Consider the following 20,052-nt stretch of genomic DNA (forward strand, 5'->3'; position numbering starts at 1 on the left):
CTTACAAAGGATGAGGAAGAGTGGGGGAGGGTCGCAGACGAGCAGGAGACGGGCGAGGCGGGGCTAATTTTCATATTCATATCCCTGCATATCAAATGAACCAAGGATGCAAAACAACATTTCATCAGTTTTGAAGTACAAGGTAATCACTTTCCAGAAAATATTTGTTAGATGTAATTTTAGTGAGAAGTGACATATTCTAAGGCCCGTCGATCTGAATCTGCCTTCAACTGTAGCAGCTTGTTGTATGTTACTAATATATGAAAACATCTGATTTTAATGACTTACTGGCAAAGTAGATTCATTTTGTGGCTTTCCAAAAGGTAAACAATCCTTACTTTACCAGACAAATAAAAAAGTGATAAAAAAAATGTATCTTTATTATTAGGCCAGAGCAGCTAAGCGCCGAGAAGCCTTGTTGAAATTGTGCTGTTTATTAATAATTATTCTTATTTCTATATTGATTATTATCTTAAATATCCTGTTCTATTCAATATTTGCAAAAGTTGTAACTGTCTGCCATGTGTTTTGGGAATGGACCAAAATGCAGATAGAACAATGGCAGCCTTCTGTTGATGGTGAGATGGCCTATTTAAAGGTGACACATCATGCAAAAGCCACTTTTTTAGCCACTTTGAGTGTCTGTAAGTGTGAAATTTTTAGATTTATTCTCTCCCGGTGATAAATAGATATCTTTATATTCTGTTTGGGTTATATTTTTCAGTCTGTTCATTTTTCTCTATTGCCCAATGTTTTCTTGTCTATGACGTCACTGCATTGGCTGTGGAACTGCTCAACAAGGTCATGACTTATGGCTAATTAGCTTTGTGAATCTGCCATCTTTTGTCCTCACGGTGATTTTGTAGTCAAAGTTCAGCTATGCTGAGGTTGTAAGTCGACAAGACAAAGTGTTCGGTTTTCGTGTGCAGCACAGGATTCCTTACATCAGAGACTCTTCAAAGTGTCTGATTAAATTTTATGTCTCTCGGATGTGTACCTACATCAGTGGGGAAAGTTTGTTTGCTCGGAGCACATAAGCACTAAACTACGCTCCATACTGTAGGTAGTTGGTGTGGCTGTAGATGGAGTAAATACAGTATTAACACCATTGCCATGCATTCATTTGAATGCGTGGTTCTGCAGGTTCGTCATCTTCGTTCCCCTGCTCTGGGTCAGACTTTGGCTCCAACATCTAAGGTTGGATGAACAAGTCTTCCATTGTTGACATATTTAATAAACTTGGGAATTAAACGTTTTTTCTGGCGGTAGATAATTGTTGACCTGTGACCTGGAAGGGAGCGGGGGTGTGAAAAGTCTCATTCACAAGAGTGTGACACGAGATTCACAAGGGGAGCAGAACACCAGAACAGAGAGCGATCATGACAGGAACTTCAGAGAGACAGCAAGGACTTTATTTTAAATGTATCTTCAAATTTTTCTTATGAAACAATTGTAGAACCCAGTTAGCTTTCTTACACAGCTACACTGTTAAAAAAAGGCTGAAACACAGAAGATTAGATTCACCTGCTGGAGTTGGAGAACAGTAATTCATGAAAAAGACTGAAATACATGGCACCATGTATTACAATAAACAATAAACAATAATGTCCAAGAACAACAGCTAAACAATCCATGTCTTTAACACAACTAACTTTTCCCAAGTGTGAGTTTATAGAGTTTACGTGAGTTCAAGAATGAGGAAGTGTGGTCTGAAGACTCCAGTGTGTTGGAAGCTGTTTCTTTTTTATATGGCCAAAGCAAGTTTAATGAGATGGGAGGCTAATCTGTATCAGCCTCCTACCAGACCAGAGAACGAGTTCAGGCTGGGATTTCATACTCCTAGCTGGGCAATTAGCTGCCATCCACAAACCTCCAGGTTGCTTGATAAGGTTGAGGAAATCCAGGTTCTTCATAGTTGAACCGAGTTCATCCAACCTGGCAACAGACAAATGGGACTTGTAAGGTTTTATAAATAAAGTTAATAACAAATCCTAACTTGAATTGAAGCATGGCAATGTGTACCTTATCAGTCAATATAAATCCAAATTAATCCCCACTTCTAAATCAATACATTTCATACTTAGACGGTTGAAAACATCCGCTGATCGTCCAGTTTATAGGTTTTACATCAACATAGTTTGTCAAATTATACATTAGAAACACTTTAGAGTAAAAAATTATGAATTGTTTGAATTGTTGGGTTACTATTCTGTTTAAATTGACATCGATTAGTAATCTGATCATTCAATTATCTTTCTGTGCTAATACTCAAGAAACCACTCATTTCCGACAAACAGAAGAAAACAAGAACTTTAAACTAATAAGACTTAAAATATAATCCTTGATAAAAAAAAAACTGTTTCATGACAAAGAGCACTTTTTATAGGGGCTTGTTAGCGAACACGTGATTAGTTCTGTTGAGTCCAGTTTATAATTTAGCAACTACATGACAAACAACAGCCTTGCAATTGTGCTTAAATCGACAGAGAAAACGTTAGTCATGGAACAGCACAGGAAAATGAATTTAATAATTCACTGGCAGGGCATTGATAGTTAAAGACAGCGTTTAAGATTTCGGTAAACAAAAATTTCCACACCATCAAGCTTTGTAATCATCTGTGGTTTTTGATTCACCATTTTGATTTCCCAACCATGACATGATCCCTTTGTCTTGCTTTGTTTAGAGAAAGAAAACGGTTTAACACACAATTGCAACACAACAGGAGACATCTGCAGACATTTCTTAGCTCTCCGAGTTCTCTCCGTTTAACCATTTCAGATCAGTAACCAGGAGGCATCCTCTCCACATCACCTCCCTTTCACTCTTTCTCCACTGCTGTTTTCTGCTTTTTTTGTCTTTTTTTTTTCCACAGTTATTCCCCCGCCTCGTCCTCTCCTCCCTCTCCCTCTGCAGAAAAGCCATCCCCAGGACAACTATTAATCAGAGGCAGAAATGATAGATGTTTTGCTCACCAGCACTGCCATCTATTTTGCCTAAGCACAAACAGTTGATGTGCTCTGCATATTTATTTCAGCGGGGGAAAAAAAAGAAAAAAAAGAGGAGTGACTCAAAGGAACACACATATTTGCACGCTGACAAATGCACTCACACAAACACACATATTCTTGTCTTCTGTAAACAACCTCTGCCAAAGTGATGCAGAATCAAGACTTAACAGATTCAGCTCTCATGAGTATCTGCTATTATAGTGTGTCATGGCACCTTGCAGCTTCTTCTGCAGGCTGATGATCGAGCTCCACGGTGAACACTGGTCACTGCCGGCATAAGACCTCTGAAAAAGACTGTAACTAGAAGCAGGCATGACTCACAGAACGGCAAAACCAGTATATAAATAGTGCAAACCAGACTTGAGCCTCCAATGAATCATTCAGTCTGAAGTGTTTTGCAAGTTGACCTGTTCTAACTTTTTCTTTTGGTGAAAAAAAAAGAAAGAAAATCATTCAGCTGACAGCCAAAATGAAAAAACCAGAAACAACCACCCAGAAAGGTAGAAGCGATTCTCAGGGGAACATTTATTTAAAATCGTTCCCTGACAATAAACCGTTTCACAGGGGCAACAAAGTAAAACTCAGTTTCTTAGATTTCAAGGTTGTTATTTTAGTATTCCTTGTTTTTTTACTAGACAATAGACTCTGCTGGCCAGAGATTTATGGCACATAGACTCATGATAATGAGTGATCATAATTTGGAGCTTTAATCGTGATTTTAGGGAGCCGTGATTGTGGAACACAAAATATCAATTTTAAAGAACTTGAGCATAATGTAGTTTTACTCTAATGCACACAGGTTAATAAAAACTAGACAAACGTTTTCAAAGATATTCAATGTTTGATAAAATGCCCTCTGCCAAGTTTGGAGGAAAAAAAAATACTTTTTTTTCTAGCCATCAAATCCTGTGCTGATAAGAGCTTCTGGAGCTGCTTAAAGACTTCAAAATAAATACATAAAATAATTTTAATCCTTTGCCGTGACTGGCACTGTTTCCTATTGCTCTCTACTTAAACTAAACATTTGTTTGCGTACAGAAACATTTTTAAACATTTCTTGTGGGAGGCAAAGGTGATTTTAGCCCATCTTATATCAAAGTTGGCGCGCAAATATCTAATTAAAAATTACCCAGTGTATGTGGATAAAAAAATGTGTTCTTTTCTCATGACTTGTATTTATTTATCCATTTTCATTGGATGTACTGAAAATAATTGTGGAAGACCCCCTAAACTGGACCGTACAAACTCTTACACTGCCATCCACTGCCAGGTTAAGTTGTCCCTACAAGCTAAAGTTAATAAATGACTGGTGGTTTTAAAACCACAAGTTTTTTGTTTAAAAAAAAAAACTTCATGCCATCTACTGAGTTGTATTTCTCAAATCAGATGTAAATGTCAAAGTCAAGTTTTCTTCCTGAAAAATCTGAAACCAGATGAACAGAAGTGATGCCAAGTTAAATTTAAGCCTTCAAAACATTATCAAACATGTGATTACACAAAATGAATTTTATCTACATTTTGTTTCCGCTTGATACAACCTCCCAGAAATTATATAACTTTAACTATTATTTCATGGAGACCTAAGCTTAGTTTTGCTGTCATTCAGTGTTTATTGCTGTCTTCTGCTCCTCTTATTTAGAAACTACTCAGTCATCCAGATTAAATGGAAACGCTGGAACTAAATCACAAAATAGACAGAATCAATTTTCTGTGATATTCTGCTACTCAGAATTATCTTATTATTTATTTGTTATAAGTTTGCCTAAGGCACCAAATGGACCTGAGCAAGCTTTGATCAGGACAATGATCCCAAACGCACTGTGAAACTGGTTTTGAAATTAATAAACCATGCAGATCTTTAGTGGCTGATTACTAATGTAGAAAACACGGAATATAGAAAATGTGCTGAATATGCTGAAGAGCTAAACCAGGTGCCTTGAAACTGGATGGTTTAAAAAAGGCTCCATCAGTTCTGCTAAGAAGAAGTGTGTGATTTCTCCTCAAATTGCCAGGGAGCGTTTTTAGATATTACTATGTAGAGTTGAGTTTTAAACCTTGTGCACCCAAAGACTTTTTCAAAAATAAAACAAAGGTGAATTAAAATTAATTGAGAAAGAAAAAAAAAAAAAACTTTTGAAAATTACACATACTGGCTTGCAGGGAACTGCTTGTTATGCCAAAAGTGCTTCATGTTTTTAAAATATTCAGATTGGATTCTGTGTTTTGATGGTGAAAGAAACATGAAATAACACTGTTGTTTGCTCTTTTCTTTCTTTTTTTTTTTTAGATTCATAGCTGGGCTGCATTTGGAAAAACATTAGGGTTAGAGATAAAATGACATACTTCCATTGGCGAGGTTACAGTAATAAATCCATGTATTGGTCAGTGTTAATGGTGATGTTAAAAATCAGCTTCCATTAGGAAACATTAGTCCACAATGGACCGATTCTACTGTCGTATCTACAACACAGGCTCTTTTCCTACATACAAAGGACCAGACGGCTCGTAAAATACGATTCCCCGTTCACTTCTTTCAGCTTTAAATCGAATGCACATATATCATTTAATGGAGTTAAATAATATACTCCAAACCGTATGCAAAATGGAAAGGAAAACAGAATGAAGCATACGGTGCAGAAACATTTCCATGCTACTTTCTTTAAAACCCAGTTTCTAAATACAACCTCTGTATATATTAAGATAACATAACAACCAGAAAACAGACATTAAAATATTCACGTTGACTACTTACTGCTTATATTACAACTGATGCCAAGTAAACAAAGAACACAATGAATTATGGGTGAGCTGTAATAAATATTAAAAGTTAAATAGCACATTTAACAGCTCCATCAAATCCTTTTATTTTTTTTTTAACTTGGAGAGAAAATGGCACCAAAACAAGTCTGGGCACCAAAGGCCGATCAACAAAACTCAGAAAGCAGGTATGGAGGGAATTACAGATAATCTTTTTCTAGAACCTCTAAGCATGTGGAAGAAGTTACTTTAATCAGAGACACATTTTGCATTGATCCACATATAAGTATCTGATGGGTGATATTAAAAGAAAAAGCTTGTGGCTTGGGCTTGTGGTACACCAGTGACTTTTTCTTAATGATGAAGCTCGGTATTTTTATAGGTTTTGTTAGAGAGGAAAAATAAAGCTTAACTAACTCTGGAGATTTATACACAGGGCATAAAAGATTTTCATTGTTTGCAGATGCACAGAGAGGTAAAAAAAAAAACAAAACCCTGAGTGAGGTACAAGCTTAACTCTTAAAAACACCCTGACCAAAGTAAAACATGGTGGTGGCAGAATGATGCAATGGGATCTAAACTCTTTATTAACTGGGTGAAAAGTTTTTTTAAGGGACACTTGTTTCCTGTTTTTCAGTATAGTCTCAGCAACAACATCAGGATATTTGGCACAGTTTTTTTTATTTTTATTTTTTTCAATTTTAATTATTGGGAATGTTCTGGTCTGGTTTTGAGTAAAGGTCCCTAGAAGGTTGTCCCATTTGTGTTTCCTTTACTTGTGACTGCTTGTGTTTCATAGTGAGGATAGTACACTGAAAAATGTTTAAAGTGTTTGTGATGTTTATCACCTTAATGGTAATAAACAGAACTAAAACGTTTTATTGGCACTTATGCCAATAAACGTTAGACAACTTAGATATTTTAACGACTGTGTGACCTTTCACCTTCTGTACCTTCTAAAACTTATTGCTTATTGTACTGCATTGAAAAATTATCACAAAATATCATAGAGGTATTAAATGATTGAATGATGCATATCTTGACATTGCTATAATGATTTGTGACATATCTTGCTGCCCTAATGGATCTTTGTAAGACGTTCAAAATTTCTGGAGTTTTCTAAATAATTCTGATTTAAAATCTTGTCTACAACTTCCTTCCTGACCATTTCTGTTGTTCTCCTCGATTTTCATGCTGCTGCTTGTTCACACAAATTAACTCAACATTTTTTAAAGTTTTTAGTTGTAAAAGATTTCTTTAAAAAAAATATGAATAATTTTCCTTCCATTTCTTTGTTACTTTGAGTTGGTTTCACAAAATCCCAATAGAGCAAAGAGACACGCGTACATGAATATATTTGTAGGACTTGTAGTGTAATGACCACCGAGATCATAGAGTAGAATAGAATAGAATAGAATAGAATAGAATAGAATAGAATAGAATAGAATAGAAATAACCTTCTTTATCTCTCAGTGGGGAAACTCATTGTACCAGCAGCAAAGAATGAGGAAAAATGGAAGCATGTAAAGTCACACAAAGTAAAAGATAAAGCAAAATTAAAATTAAGAGTCTTCATAGATGTAAAATTGAAAACATCATGTAAAGCATCAGAAAAAGACCCTCTAAGTAGTTATTAAAAAAAACATCCTCAGATTCAAAGAAACGTGCAACTGAATGTGATAAAATTCTCGATTCTCTATGTTTACTTGCAGGAAGCTTATTTTTGCTTAATTTGAATCACACTGGTTGGACATAGGAGTTGTGCGTTACGTTTCAGGCTGGCATAAGTAGAGGCATCGAACCGCTTGTGTTTCTATAAGAAAGTCAAGGCAACGATTCCTTTCTGCTTGCCTTACTGTGTGGTTTGGTTCATAAGGAACTGCCTGCTTGGGAATTAATTAAATAGGCAGTTTTACACACATCCACAAAGAATATGACACGCAGTACGAGTCGAGTAGTATCAGTTTTCTGGGCTGGGGGTTGGGTGAAGCAGGAGAACAGCAGGATGGCAACCTGGTAAGGTCAAGGGAGAATGTGAAGGAGAATGGATAAAACACTGAAAAGATTATTACAAGAGAGTCTACCTCTGAAAATCCGATGTTCCAGTTCCAATGTGGAATCACTAAAAAGCTCTGCTTTGTTCTTATCTACGTTGCTGTTTATATACAGACTGTATAAAATGTGGAGAACTCAGTAAAGTACTATCTCATTATCAAGGCTTTTGATATTTAAAAAATGAAATGTACATAAATGTAATTTTATGCACAGTGATTGTGTGGAGTTGTTTCCAGCAGTCAGTACTTTACCTGCAATAATAGAAAATGGTTCTTACTGGAGGGCTGAGCTTATAGTTAGTCAAGGTTGGGCTTGACCAAAAGAGGACTTCTGCCTCCTTAAACAACTTTGATACAAAAAAAAATATATTAATTCACGCCAATGCCTCAACTTTTTCACAATAATGTCATCGTACAGATATTAATGAGCACACTAATTGGGGGGTCAACTGGAAAGTAAAACGTGTGCAAAGCAGATTGTGTTCAACAAGTTGCATGACGATTCCAACTCAACAGAAATAAATGTTAGAAAAATGGTAATCCCAAAATGACCTTATGGTTTAGAAAACCTGACCAGTTTGCTTTTTCTTTTTTTTTACTTTTTCAGAATGTATACTAACACAAAAAATTGTGTACAAATTGTATTGCGATTTAATAATTTTTTTTGTTTGGGTAGATGGTTGCATTTAAGATGTGCAATGTGTGATGATGGTTTGTTTTGTTTTTTTCTGTAAAATCCAGACCTAATATTTCCAGGTTTAGTTGTCAACATTTTAACCAAAGCTTGTTCAAAGGTAAAAGACATGCCTCAGTTTCCTTTAATCTATTTTAAGCTACTACGATGAGGTTTCCACCCTGGCATCAGCCACTCCATGACTGCCTTGGGATCCCATTCATAAACACGATCGGAGACAAGTGGCAGCCTTGTTCGTTTTGGTTAATGTTGCTCCGGCTCTTTTGTTGGAAAAGTCGACCAACAACTTTGGTTGTTGGTCGATGGAAGCTTCCATTACTGCTTCCATCAAGCAGTAATGGAAGCTTGATGGCTTCCATTACTGCAGCCTTGGTTGCTGCTATGACCGACGAAAACTACCTTCAGGTCACAGCTCCTGAAAGCTGTTTCAGAAAAGGCCCTGAACGTGGTCACAGTTTCCCAACCTCCAGAAGAAGATCAGAGAAACTCTCTGAGAGACTTGAGGTCTCCAGACTGATGGCCAGACATTCCCAGTTGAAGCTCTGAGTTCAAAGAATAAAATATACCAGTACATTAGAAAATCGTGAAAAGTGTGACAATGGACGCTACTTCAACATTACACAATGCGTTTTGCTTTCATTTTCCCAGAATACATCCGTAGAGGTGTGTTCTAGCCAGTGCTAACTTTACATAGCCCAGTGATCTGGTATCTGACTAAACATTTGGTAAACAACTCACTAATTCACTTTACTATTTTATGCTTTAGGTTACCTTATCATACGCCCAATGTGGGATAAACAGTTGTGTCTCATTTTAGGACAAAGGTCTGGGCACATTGTCACCTTTAATGACCATGATCTAATTTGCATGACTGAAAATCTTCTAAAAAAAAATTGTCACGCGGCACAGACGACAAGACTAAACTGGACATCGTGGAAAAGCTTGAACTGAGGCAGCAGAATGGAGCGCATCAATTATGAGGACACAAACCTCCACTAGACTCCGGAGCTCTGCTCAGGATGCCCAGATTTGTCCAACTAGATACATCAGAAATAATTGCCCAGCTCTCCTGCATTCTCTGGCGACACTGAATGAAGATGAGGAGACATGACGTGATACAATAAGACAACAGTCACTTCCCCGCCTTCACAGGTCAGTGCTTGAACCTGAAGGGACCAAGGGTAATTGTTTACTATGTTTTTTCTGACAAAGACTATTTCTTTTTGTCCAAATCAAGAACTCAGTTTGGTCATGTGAAAAGGAAAGCTGATCCATCTACACATCAGGTTCTGTTTCCTGCAGACTAAACTCTTTATAGTACTTGTAGCAGTAACAAAAGTGTGCAAAAGTTTAGAAGGCACGGGCACCTGCCTGCGTGATGCCAGTCACTTGGCTGCAAACAAGACACTGATAGCAGACACAGTGAGCCTGTTAGCAGTCTGCAGCGGTTCAAACTGTCAAATGTGTCAAAATGTCACAAAACTTACAGGAAAGTTTAGGAGAGCAGAACCAGAAAAAGCTCGTTTAAGTGACACTTGCACAACAAAAGTGTTTTCCGAAGAAAATAGATTGGAGTGTCTGTGCGTTCCATAAACCTCGCTTTTTTCATACTACATGAAAAAGAAAAAGAGAAAAAAAAAGGATTTTCGTGGCCTTTGTTTTAATATGGTGCGGCGGAGTTAGGTTAACAACAGCTGACTGAAGGGAGTTAAACACAGAGGGGCGGGAGAGACGTTGTATGAAGGGCTGAAATGGAGTGAATCACCTTTACGGGCTCCTGCCTCGGCGCTCTTGGGTGATTGAACAGATCAGCCAGGTTCAGCCTGACAAGAGGAAAAGAGATGTGATGACAGGAGAAAAGGCAGGAAGAGAGATTTATCAGTGTATGGAGATATTATCCTCCTACTGTACGTTCCCAAAGAGGTAAATCACAGTGTGAGCCCCCGCAGGGTGAAAGGTGGAGTTTAATGACAGCGTCACAGTAAAGCCTCCACCAACCTAATGTCATCTGTTTTCATAGACGGGAAGAGAAGAAGGTCAGAGGCTGATTCTGGCTATGTGACTGAAGGTTGCCTTATATCTATTGAAAAAGTTGCCAGCACCTCTGTTTGCAGAGAGATAAAAAAAAAAAAAACGCTGATCTGTAATTTGTGTTTTTTCATGAGTGCTTTGAATAAACATAAAATCAATTTACAGACAGTTGCTTTGAAATGGGTTCAAGCACAGATGAGATGTTTTTGAAGCATTTGAAACCTGAGCGGGTCCAAGCAAACCAAACTTAGCTACTGCTTAGAGCCTCCAAGCCAGTAGAGGGCTCCAAAGAGACCCTGACTTCTCACATAGAACTAGATTTCAACAAGTTCATGAAGAATGAGGCAGCTATTAAATTTGCTCAGAGAGTTTGAGCTTCTAATTTAAGGTTATTATTAAATGAGCTAAACAACATAGAACAAAAAGAAAAAGAAATGGTCTCGTTATAATTTAGTGTCACCAGTTTGAAAGCTAAAGTATTTACAAGATTGCTTTTTCCATGGAGACAGTACTATATAAATATACTGAACTGCAACTTAAATTATTAGATGTAGAGACTAAAAACCTTTATTTAAAGATGTTCTATATTTATTTATTAATATACTTATTAAAAATGTGCATTTGTACTTTCCTACTGTTTTTTGTTATGCAGAAAGCTGATAAAAATGTGAAGAATGTTAATTTTCATCCAACATTTAAGATTTGTGTGAAATTATTAGACTTTATCTTCATTTTTTGTTGATAGTGGAGAACAAAGCTGTTATAAATGTCGTTTAGTTGTAACATCTCCCTCTTTGTCCTGCATGTGAGTATTTTTGTGCCACCTTGAACATCTTAACTTCAGCTCTGTAAGCATTTATCTGTTGTGATGTGATTCCCCGAATTACTATCTGTGCAGACAAGTAATTGAATCATTATACCTAAAAAAGTGGCCGTATAGAGTATTGGGACAGAAAATGTTTAAACACTCCAAAATGCATAAAACACTCATAGATGTTGCATAAGCCCAGGATTTCCTTCAGTGAATTATAAGCCTGGCGGGCCACCAGGCTTTACTTGTGCCCCCACAAGGTATTGCTTATTTATTTAAGTTTTTTTTTCATGTTTGCATTTTTTTAAGACTTTCTAGTCAATATTCAAGCTTTAATCTTCCAATAACACATAATTATCAATTGATATTCTCAAATTTCCTGTCAACTTTAAACATGTTTTAACTCAAAAGCATGGCTGAATGAATGACTGCCTTAGTGCTCCAACCACCGGGCTTGGAAAGTTTTCTGGAGGAAACCCTGATAAGCCTGCTTTATTGGAATCTCATATCACTTGCTAAAGATTAAGACTGGTGCACAATTTTGTGCCTGACGTCCTGAAGTGGATCAATTTAGAAACCCACTTGTGTTTGAGAAAAGAAAACTGTACTCAAATATGCAAGTCCACGACATGTCGCTGAAGTGTCTGGTAACATGCCGCAGATATGAATAATAACCAGGAGATGCGGACGTGAACATTTGTACGCATGTGGTCAGACTGTGTGGTAGCATAGCAACCAAAACACCAAGTCCTTTTCTTCTCTGTCTGCAGGAAACATACGAGGAAGCTTTGTTCGTGATCCAAACCAGCTCCACAACATGATGACAGTCATACATCAGTTCATACGTGACACATGTTGGCTGGAGCTGCGTGCTCGCTTCCTCTCCAAGAGCATCAGTGACATACTAGTCCAGGGAGTAAATTTGCCCTCTTTGTTTTGTTTTGAGGGGCTTTAATTTTGCTGCTGTTGGAAAAATTACCCATAATTGCAGCCTGCAAACGCTTATCCCCCTCTTTCTCCTCTCCAACTACTCTCTAGTGTACACTAGCAGCACACACACACTCACAAACACAGAGAGTAAAATGGTTGCTGCTGAAGGGTAAAGCCACATTTTCTCACCGTCACACTTGGACACGTTGCAACACAGACACACGCACATGTTTGCATGCAGACGCACACTCTCTCTTCACATGTCCACCCTGAGGTTGATAATGAGACTGGGGCAACATGATTTATGTTTCCTCGTGCAATCTAATTGATTTGATTAATCACATTCTTTCCTGGCTAATTAAATTACCACAAGAGATTACAGAATATTTAGCTACAAACACGCCCAACAGCCGCGCTGTTTGTTTTAAACTGAGTTGCATTATGTTTTTCTGAAAAGCTCCAATCAGTGAATTTCACTGCTACTAAATCATTACGATGGGCATTACAAAATGTAATCACAAGATTTCTGCAAAAACATTTGTCCCAGAAGAAGAACTATAGTCCGTATGTCTGGATTATGAAATTTCACAATTTTCTCATTGAAATACACAATGTGCATTTTTGTAGTGTTGCATATTTTATTTTATTTTTCCATCTGACACATGTAAACAAGCATTTTTCAGTTTTTAGATTTATGATCGAGTGTAACATTTTTTGCTTTTTACGTCATGATCTGGTGTAAATATGAGATTTAATTTGGTTTTCAATCCCCCTAAACTTCTGCTTCTGAAATATGGGTGAACTTGGTGGTGTATATATATATATATATATATATATCATGTTTGACACCATGAAACACATTTTTGTGATTGAGAAACAGAAATTTGAAATGGTTTTATGTATTTGGTTAAAATAGTTTCCAACCAACCTGGCCTTATGTGAAGTAAATAAATAAATAATAATAAATTAAGTTACTTTTCTATAGGCACCATTTAAAACCAGACATGTAGAATCATAACTTAAGTAGAACCAGACTGGTGATGTGAAGTGGACAAAAACATCTCCCAACTGATAGAAATTCAGGACCTGACCAGAAACAAGATCCCTGACATCTATCTGTACGGAAAACGTCGTAAGGTCAATTTCAAAGCTTTGGGATGCCGGTGAAACAAAGTACGAGACATAATCCTCAAAGGGAGAAAAATTAAAAACATAAACCTTACCAGGAGAGACCACGCTACCAAAATCACTTCAAGGGCGGCTTTTCAATGAGACACAAAAGAACCCAAAGCAACATTTGACCTTGTCTGAAGGCCACGCTTCCTTCAGATGAGGCCAGTGGTCATGATTTACCAATAAGAAAGAAACACAGAAACAGGGTCTGTGGGAAGAAAAACCACTATGGACATGGAAGAAACTAAAGACCTGCTACTACACAATTGTCAAAAATATTCTGATGACTAGTTTGACAATAACTGGACCTACTTTTGAGGCGTTTGTTTCTTTACATCTGCAGTAAAATGTACATTTCGTAAGAAGAACGTCAGGCCCTTCAGTGGTGGTGATAATGCGATGTTCTGATACTGCGTTGCTGCTTCAGGAACTGAACAAACTGATTTAATTGGTGGAACCTGAAATTTGTTTTTGACTAGTCCACTGAGAAACAATACATATTTGTGAAACGATTTTTTTTTAAAATAGCTTGTTTGTTTTCATACACATTCAATTTTCTACAATTTAGAGCCAAACTGATTTGAATCTAAAACATTTTTGAGCAGAGTTAAAATCTATGCATGTATTTTTGGGAAGACAACCATCCATCCATTTTCTGGACACCCTTGTCCCTCAGTGGGGTCGGGAGGGGTGCTGGTGCCTATCTCCAGCTAACGTTCTGGGCGAGAGGCGGGGTACATCCTGGACAGGTCGCCAGTCTGTCGCAGGGCAACACAGATACACAACCATGCGCACACACACCTAGGGGCAATTTAGACAGACCAATTAACCTAACAGTCATGTTTTTTGGACTGTGGGAGGAAACTGGAGTACCCGGAGAAAACCCACGCATGCACAGGGAGAACATGCAAACTCCATGCAGAAAGACCGGGGCCGGGAATCGAACCCAGAACCTTCTTGCTGCACGGCAACAGCTCTACCAACTGCGCCACTGTGCAGCCGGGAAGACAACCATTTGTGCATAATAAACTCATGTTCATAATGTTTTTGACTTGGTAATATTGTAGTAGACTGGCGTCTTTGTTGTAGTGGCATAGATATGATTTTGATGAATAATGATCTCCTAAATCAAAGATCATGTGCAGAATGTTCAGAGAATATCTCATTTCTTTTTAACTTAATGACAAAGATGCCAATCGTCAGCCTTACCTCTCAGTGCACTGAGCCATGTGAAGCCATCAGCCACCAGAAAGGTGGTGACTTGAATGTAGAAAAATGAAAATAAATTCAGTGGGAGCAGGAGGAGGACAGAACAAAAAGAAAGAGCTGGGAAAAGAAAAAAAGGAAACTACAATGAATCAGGACTTGTGAAGTTTAGAGCTTCAGCAGTGGGACCTTATAAATTGGGTGAAAGATGGTAAAGATAGAGCGCCTAAACAGAGAGCTGTGGATTGGGGAAGATTGAAAGGGAGAGCAAAGCCAAACAGAAGACAGATTGAGCTGCACACAGTGGAGAGGAGCAACAGTAGGAAGGGAAGAGAGACCAGAGAGGGGCGCAGGAAGGAGAGAGAAAGAAAAACAGAAGGGAAAGAAAAATCTAACGAGAGAGGTCATGGAATGGTTACGAAACCAGCGCTGACCTAATCTGGCGTGTTTATGACCATTTTTTTCCCCCTCTGGAGTTGAAATACGGACTGGAATTAGACTGGACGGTATCCTAGGATGTGTTCAAAGCAATTGGAAAACATTGATGAGAGCATTTGGTATTTAGGACAGATATGGGACTGCGGAGTACCAAGACATTCAACTAGTGACAAGCCTGGATCACTGATGTCTGCTAATCATTGAAAGTGTCATTAAACTCAGGACAGGTTACTAAAAAAAAAACTCTTGGGGTAACTCCCCATCTGAAAGCCATGGATTGTATTGAATTACAGAACCACAGGACATAGTTATGTTTGTAGTAACACTGGCCTTCAACTTTAATCATTACCTCAGCAGCAGAATAAGGAACCTCTTCTCTGTGAACACAGCAAACAGAAACCGCTGCTCAACGAAAAACGGCATCCCAAGTAAGACGGTCCTGTTGGTTCTTGGAACCAACCGAGCCACACACGGTTTATCTTTAATAAGCACCCCCACTGAAAGCTCATATTGCTGACAACCGTAATTTTTTTCTTCTTTACTGACTAGAGTTTATGGAGCAGAACGCAAAAACTTTTTTATGGACAGGATGACTTGTTTGAGCAAACAAATTAAATGCTTTATTGGCTTCATTTCTTGTTTCAGATCTGGCATGACTTTTGTCACTCTAGCTGTCTAATTTGCTCAACTTTAAAGTTTGTGTCACCAAATGACTTGCTGGATGGGAGGCAGGAATTGGACTAAGCGTGACTTGAAGTCTTTTGGCTGTCGTTGAGCCACTGAGAAAACGTCAGCCGGTTCTTCTTTGGTGGTCTTTGAGTTGCGCTATCAAATGTCTAAAGATCCGGATTCAGAACCTTGAGACGCTGCTCCAAACTGAGGACGCCTCCTTCGCTTTTGTTTCAGGATTCATCCATTTGAGGTGGACATGCAGTTCCTTAGGGGTCTCCTCTTCTCCCATCATACCGGCACGAAATCTCATTCAACATGTGTCAAGACTCACTTCAAACTTCTGCAAGACAGCAATACTTCAATTTTACATTGTCCACAGTGTCAGCAATATCCATGACTACATATGCAGAACAAGCTTTTCCAGTGAAGAGCACACTAATTTCAAGGACACTGACAGGGCTGGGCAGCTCTACCAAAGAGGATTAAGTAATGCTCAGTGTCCTCACCTTCTTCTTCAGGGCTGCATCCAGCCTGGGTATTTCACCAGAGTTGAATGCTGTGGCTCACTGTGTTCCTTTACTGACTCGGATCTTGTGAAATAAGAGCTTCTGGAGTTGGTCCTTCTGATGGAGCAAATGGACCAAAGTGACTGCAGCCTGCACTTAAAAAGTAAAGTTTAAATAATTTTCGCACTATTTGCAGTTATTCTCTTAATGTACATCACTTTGGTCAACCGTCTGTTTATTTTGCATCTACTTTATAAAAAAAAAATCGGATTGGATTGCTATAACCCAGTAACATGACTGTGTATGTTTTGAGTGTTTTGAGTGTAAAAACCCATTAAGCAAATACCATTTATGAGTTTGGCCATGTAAAATTAAACTGAATAAACCAATTTCATTAAATGAATATACACACTTTTAATCACTTAAGCTTACTTGCTGTCACTGCTCTTGCTCACACCACTTTCAAAGCAGATGATAACTGCAGACTTATGCCAAGGATTTAATTTTATTTTAAAAAGAAACGTGTCACTGTTCTCCAACGCCACGAGTGTTAATATTAGGTTTGTTTTTCGCCCACCCTTATTCTGAAACATCAATAATTATACAATTACTAAAGACTTAAACATTGTAAATCTGAAGGAGCTCTCTATAGCTATAAGTTAATATGTTTTATTTTGACCATCTGCTATTCAAGTTGGACAATAAGAGCCAATATTCTGACAGCATGTGGTATCAAAACTTAAACATGAGACGGCTACAATTTCATGCATTGTGGTTTATGCAGTGTATAACTTAAAAAATGGGATTGTCTTATATGTGTTGGTCTTGGTCATAACCACACATACAAGACAATTTTTTTGCTCTAGTTTGTCACCGAACACCTACATTCAGAGAAATAATCCAAATCAAGAATTTGGATTATTCCATAGCTGACCATCTTGCTATGGTCAGCGAAACTTGCTTTACAGGTTTACTGTACCCTGGATCTCCTTGCCTTTGGTATGAATTTCACTTACTGCTATCATCACTTTTAAATTTCCTTTTTAATTAATTTATCAGGTCTCGCAAGGTCAACACACAATAAAAATCTATTTTTATTTTCGGTGATTTCAAAGGAGCCACCCAATCCGTCACTTTGGCCAAAAGCCACAGGTTGCAGACCCGCTCCATGATCGGTTCTCCAGAGTGCTATCACTGCTGCTGCTAATGAAGACGCAACAAGGGAGTTAAAGAAAATGCTCCTGATATGTAACGCATGTTTTTACCATGACTGCAAAGTCAACGTAATATGTTAAGCAGGTTATCGTAACAGTGGCACATTTTGGAGAGGAACCAAATGTTCTCTGTTCGTGTGTCATCCCAACCTCTCATCACGTTGTGACTACATCAGCTGAGTGATCATACCAGGCCGGCGAAATATAAGAGCTGCAGTTCATTAACAAACTCGCCGGCAGGTTTTTTTTTTTTCTGTTTTCACATGTGTGAGAGGAGAAAAGGAAAAGAGTTTTGTTTGCATGTCCATCACGTGTGTGTGGCATTGCAGAGGGAGAGAGGTTCTTGTGCGAACCGGGCTGAGTGCGTGCAGCAGTTTCTGGGAGACGGTTAAGAGTCTCAGCATGTCCACAGACAGTCGGAGGAGAAAAGCTGTAAACAGTTGTTATACTTCCCTCTGTTCTCGATCGACCAAAACTGACTCCACACAACAGCACCAAAAGCACAGATTTGAGGGACTGCTCTAGGTCTGCTTAATGAAGACAAAACGGGTTGATTCTATCTGAAAATGAAGCACACGTTAACTGGAACCCCTGGGTAAGATGTCAGAATGAATTGATCTTCTATTGTCGCGACGTAATTTTATACTGGAAAGGTGTAAAAACAAGATTTGATTTGAATACATTTCTTTTTGGTTGATCGGATCCTGTTAACAAGCAGTTGTAGAAAACAATCACACAGTTATCTGTACCCCTAACAATTATTTTAAAACAAACGTGACTAATGCAGTTTTGCATACACGCTTTTTCAGGTTAAATTATCAGGAGCATCAAGTAAAACATCAATTCAGGGTTTCTGCTCTTCTGGAGTTACACACGTGACATGACAGAGGTCTATAACTTTGAAGCCACCAGCCCATGTACAGTAAGTTTGTTGACCATGAAATGACTGAGGCAGTGGCTCCTGAAGCCATCAGGATTACGTGTCACATGGAGATTATGAGCTGGTTTCTGCAGTCTCACAACATCCTGGAGGATATTTCCAGAACGCCGGGCTCTCCATGGTTTGTTCACGAACTGGAAATGATGAAAAGATGCCGCCAGCGTAGTTACAGTAAGCAGAAGAGAGGATGGAGAGCCGTCTTGCTCTCCATCCTCTCCAGCCTAGCTTAGCTAGCTAGCCTAGCTTGCTAGCTAGCTTGCTAGAACATTAGCAATCAAAGCATCTTCCTAACCAATGCTCCGTTGTCTATTAAAAAGGACGAATTGGAGTTACTTAAAACAAACGACAGGATATTGAACCGCTTTGTGGTTATCATGATGGAATCATGGATTCACTCACTCATTCCTGCAGCTCAGTTAGCTGTATGGAGCTAACTGAGCTCCATACAGCTTCCTGAGCTTCCTGTTGTACCGTTCCGACTACAACAGGAACGCTAACCTCAGTAGCATTCCGCTTGATCTGTCCTGTTTGATGTAAAGATTCTGTAAAAACATCTTAACTTTGGGTGCCAACAGATCTGTCCGTTTCTGTGGATGTGTGGATGTTCAAATCCATTCTTGCCCTCCAAATAGCAGAACAGAAAAAAAAAAAAAAAAACTCACATCATAAACCCTCCAAGGAGGGGATGCTGAATTCTGTACAGTTTGATTAAAATGTTTTCACCATAATAAAATGTGCAGACTCTTCACAAAAAAAAAACAAAAAAAAAACAACTGCTTTAAATTCCTGTGCTCTGTTTACTGCAGGGAAAAGGCCAACTAACTACCATCAGGTTTTCTGTCTTCTCCCTTTCAGGGCCTCTTCAACCCCCACGCCTTGTTCTTACACACGAATGCACCAGATCGCTCTCTGTCTGACACACACACCGAAGCACTGACGTTCGCTGTGCAGTCTGTGCGTTTTGGCGCACACGCACCCACCTAACAAAGACACACGAGAGCACACAGAATTGTCTACACACACACACGCGCACACACACACACAAACACACATGAACATTCCTACCCGCTCGGCTGAGACGGTATGTGAAGAAACCACAGGCAGGGAGAGGTGGAGAAGCCCGGGCCTCCACTCCTGCTGATTACTGCAGGAGAGAAAAGAGGAGCGGGGAGGCTGCTGCCAGCTCCTCACACAACAGCTTTAACACAAAATACATATACTTTGCAAGAAATGCGAAAGTTGCACATGCACACAAAGAAGAAATTATGCATTTATCTCCTCTAAGCTGCAATAAAAAAAGGGAGGACACTAAAAACAATATCAATCAGTGACGCACCCTGACTTTGTCCAGGAGTAAGCGTGCACAGGCATGTTATACAAAATCTTTTTATTTATGTAACTCGTAGTACAACATGCATTAATACTTTAACACCTACTCCTCTTCTCCATTACCCATCTACGCTCTTTACCTTCTGTGATAAAGAAGCCTCAGAAACTCAGTTGCTCCTCCACGTTTGTCTTGTCAGACACCACAGAGTAACTTACTCACACACTGTAGTTGTTATTCCATGAGTGACACTGACGGTAGCAATTAGAAAAAATAAAAAGAGGGACATA

At 38.6% G+C, this 20,052-nt stretch overlaps 1 long non-coding RNA gene across 2 annotated transcripts; it reads right to left on the reverse strand.

Annotated features, from left to right (window-relative positions):
• Window positions 1-1,418: 1,418 nt before the first annotated feature.
• LOC106950718 (uncharacterized) lies at window positions 1,419-19,755 on the reverse strand. 2 transcript variants are annotated; one of them, XR_001425668.1, is made up of 4 exons: window positions 19,501-19,755; window positions 10,280-10,337; window positions 8,914-9,056; window positions 1,419-1,935 (listed from the first exon to the last, which is right to left on the reverse strand). It is a non-coding gene; the product is annotated as an uncharacterized LOC106950718 (long non-coding RNA). The 2 variants fall into 2 exon arrangements; XR_001425667.1 differs by lacking the exon at window positions 19,501-19,755 and having other exon boundaries at window positions 10,280-10,836.
• Window positions 19,756-20,052: the final 297 nt, after the last annotated feature.

The sequence above is a fragment of the Poecilia latipinna genome, unplaced genomic scaffold (genome assembly GCF_001443285.1).
Source record: "Poecilia latipinna isolate Pla-1442-1.1 unplaced genomic scaffold, P_latipinna-1.0 Scaffold418, whole genome shotgun sequence".
In the NCBI taxonomy this organism is placed as follows: Eukaryota; Metazoa; Chordata; class Actinopteri; order Cyprinodontiformes; family Poeciliidae; genus Poecilia; species Poecilia latipinna.